This window comes from Hemiscyllium ocellatum (genome assembly GCF_020745735.1).
Source record: "Hemiscyllium ocellatum isolate sHemOce1 chromosome 27 unlocalized genomic scaffold, sHemOce1.pat.X.cur. SUPER_27_unloc_25, whole genome shotgun sequence".
In the NCBI taxonomy this organism is placed as follows: Eukaryota; Metazoa; Chordata; class Chondrichthyes; order Orectolobiformes; family Hemiscylliidae; genus Hemiscyllium; species Hemiscyllium ocellatum.
The window spans coordinates 238,110-241,889 of NW_026867493.1; the positions used below are offsets into that span (position 1 = coordinate 238,110).

Below are 3,780 nucleotides of genomic sequence, written 5' to 3' on the forward strand. Positions count from 1 at the left end.
TTCTGCCTGCAAAAAAGACCCTGAGCTTCCAGTTGCCTGCCAATTCCACACCCCACCCTGTTCCCTGACCAACATCTCTGTCTCAGGTTTACTGTATTGTCCCAGCGAAACTCAGCACCAGCAGAACGAAGAGCACCGAATATTACACTGGGGACCATACATCCCTCCGGTCCCAATATCAAATTCAATAATTCTAGGGCCTGAAATCTTTAGTATCCTCGTCCCTTCCACGCACACCAAGCCTTGTTATCACATCGTCTGTCATTACACACTACCTATTCTTAGCCACGAACAGTCTCCATTCACCCCCCAACACAGATCGTTATCAACTCCCTTTCCTGTCCAACAGTTCTTCCCTCGCTTTGGGCTCTGTCCTGATCTATCATTTACTGCATCCGCCTTCCTCCCACATATAAACCAGCGTTTTCCCAATTACCATCAGTTCTTTAGATTAGATTACTTACAGCGTGGAAACAGGCCCTTCGGCCCAACAAGTCCACACCGACCCGCCGAAGCGCAACCCACCCATACCCTTACCTAACACTATGGGCAATTTAGCACAGCCAGTTCACCTGACACGCACATCTTTGTGACTGTGGGAGGAAATCAGAGCACCCAGAGGAAACCCACGCAGACACGGGGAGAACGTGCAAACTCCACACAGTCAGTCACCTGAGTCGGGAATTGAACCCGGGTCTCAGGCGCTGTGAGGCAGCAGTGCTAACTGCTATGCCACTATGCTGCCCACCCTTCTGTGGAAGGGTCACTGGCAACTCCTGTTTTTTTTGTTTCTGAAATACAGCATCCACAGTTCTTTCAGCTTTTTATTGAGGTAGAGTCGGAAATTGTTTTGAGATACAGAAGGAGAGGGGGGAGAGACAGAACAGACATGAACTGTTGATCTCCGTTATTACTCATAACGTAAAATCATTGCAGTGCGATCACTTCCCTTAAGCATGAATAGAGAGCGCAGATTGTCCGTGAGCTTGTGGCGCAACGGTAGCGCGTCTGACTCCAGATCAGAAGGTTGCGTGTTCAAATCACGTCAGGCTCACTGACGCCAACTTCTTATATTTCAAATCAAGAAAGGAGTACGTTCACTCCGGATATCTGTTGATCCAAGTCTTCTTTGCGGAAACTTTCGATCACACGTGAAGCTTTGCTGTCAGTTTGATTTGTGAACACTGTGTCAGGGAGGTGGTGTGCACAGTGTTTGGGGAAATTCTCAGCTTCCCCCAGTTCATCACGGGATTTAAACGCAGCCGCTTCGTTCAGTTGCTGACAGCGCAGTGTGAATAACATAATACCGATACTTTTACAACATAATCCAGAGACTCCCAGCTTTATGTTTCAATCTATCAGGAGAGTGACAGCGAGTTCAGATAGAAATGTTTCCCACCAACAGCAAATTCTTTCCTCTCACTGGACACAGTTAAAATTACCTTTATTCAATAGAAGGAGCGGAAACTACAGTCTGGCATCCCCTCTCCACATTAACGGTGAGCCTGAATTTTATAAGCGGTGTCAGTAAAATCCAATGGCGGACACTGATTTGGTTCAGTCGATTTTATTTTTGCCAAGCGTAATTCACCGAGAGGATGCTGCTGTGTGAAACAGCGTGGGGAATTACTGCAGGGCCTCCTGCACATGGAACATACCGAAACTGATGTGTTTCACCTTCACCAGTTTATTCCCATCTCAGAGAAGAGAGGTTTGATGATTCGGATCACAGCAGCCAGACAGAGAACAGGAGAAGAGCACTCAGACCTTCACAAGCCTGTCACCACAGCTGGGTCATCGTGGCCCGTGGATCAGTATGGGAGAGTAATCTGCATCTACTGACTGGAAGCACAGCAAATTGGAGTGCTGGTGGGACTATCACACAGGAGAAAACGGCTTCGACAGATCAACTGGAGTGGCTCCCAATGCGCAACTCCGCTCACCTCAACTGAATAACTGTAAACAACTTACTCAGTGATTCAAATGAATACTCGGTTTTGAATCTGTATTGTGGCATGGATCTTCGAGAATGATGTCAAAACACCTTCATTTCTGTGATGGAGTATCCTGTTGGGCAGAATATATCCGTTGTCAAATTTTCCACGTTCTCTTGGTCCAAGTCCGATTTCACTCAGAATCACAAATTGTCTGACAGCGCAGACTGAGGCCATGCAGCCCACCTTAGCTCTGCTGGTTCAACACAATATGTAAATACGTGTCTCATTCTGTCGCCTTCTCCCTGTAAATCTGCACATTGTTACATTGAACATGCCCACCGAATTCCCTTTTGTATCCATTGAATCTGTCTCTTTGTCACTGTCAGACAGCGACTTAGTGACCCCACTCCCTGTGCAAAAACAGTCTTCATAATGTCACTTTTACTTATTTTCCTGATGACTTTAAATCTCTGCCAAATCGTTCTCGATCCTTTCAGGCTTGGGAGCATTTTCACTGCATTATTTCCTCTGTCTAAAACCCTCATGAGGTGGAAAACTTCAATCAGGCCAGTTTTCAGCCCTCTGTTCTCCAAAGAGAGCTGCCCCAAACTTTCCACTCTCCCTTCATTGCTGACATTCCTCAGAACGATACCATTCACGTCAACCTGTTCAGTGCTGTCTGCAATCACTTCACTTCCCCGCTTCCTGAAGTATCACCCTCAGAATTGAGCGTAATACAGGTGGAGGATTCATTCAGACTCGGATTGCGTGGGCGAAAAATCTGCAATACTTGTTTTCACTTTGAGAAAGTGTTTCCCTTCGCCGTCTTCACCGCAATGGCAGCTCCGCGCCGTCCCTAATTCAGGCAGTCCGATCTTATTTAACAAAGCGGCTTTTTGAGAAAATTGATCGGGTATTTTTGCTCTGGTCAATTTAAGAAATGATGGTTCGCCTGGGATTGGAATCCGGGAACTCTCACACGTCTGCATTCGCGAGAAGACCCAAAGCTAGAATCATACCCCAGACTAACGAGCCCCCAGCCATGGGTGCAGCTACCTCCTGAAGCAGCTGTGACTTGCTCAGTACGAAATACATTGTACATTGCTCCCAGAATTGCAAGCAGGGAAGAGTTTCAAGAACATCTGCTTCTCAATCTGTCTCCCTGCTCCCAGGACGCTGCTGTTTGTCCCGTTCCCTAGGGACCGGGCTCTCTCCACTGGTGGATAATTGAATCATTTTATTTCTCCTTGCAAGCTGTCCTGGTGGAAGAGCTTGAAACACGCTCTTCTGCTCTCTCTCTCACTACTTATTGAGGCAGGATAAGTCAGTTACAGAAATGCGTCGGAAATGGGGAACTTTGAGCTTGTTCCAAAGGTCCTGTTAACGGAGAGACTGAAAGATGCTGTGTTGTCGGGACCGAGAGAAATGGAGACCCTTCCCTCAGGTAAATTGGTATGAGTGCATTTTTGTGCAGCCTGTTTGGTGTTCAGAATTTGTCTTGACACAGCAATCCTGCAGAGAGTCTTTTATTACACGGGCGTCGGTTTCTTTACCGCAGGAAATGGAGAAAAACAGCAAGTCATGTGTTTCAACTTCACCGGTTCTTTGCCATCTGAGAGCAGAGGTTTAACACTTGAGATCAGAACACACCGACAGAAAACTGGACAACACGACTCAGAGCTCCACAAGCGTGCCAGAATAACTGTGTAAATTTGACTTGTGTATCGATGTGACACATTGAGCTCAGATACACGAAGTTTTGGGAAGCAGATGACAAGGTAAAGGAAAGAGCAGAGCGCCGTTATAGGGGTAAGCTGCTGAAGACGACATTGAGTAAAGAAGT

The 3,780-nt window shown here is 46.8% G+C and overlaps 1 non-coding gene across 1 annotated transcript; it reads left to right on the forward strand.

Annotated features, from left to right (window-relative positions):
• The first annotated feature begins 982 nt into the window (after positions 1-982).
• Positions 983-1,054, forward strand: trnaw-cca (transfer RNA tryptophan (anticodon CCA)). The gene has a single exon. It is a non-coding gene; the product is annotated as a tRNA-Trp (tRNA).
• The last annotated feature ends 2,726 nt before the right edge of the window (positions 1,055-3,780 follow it).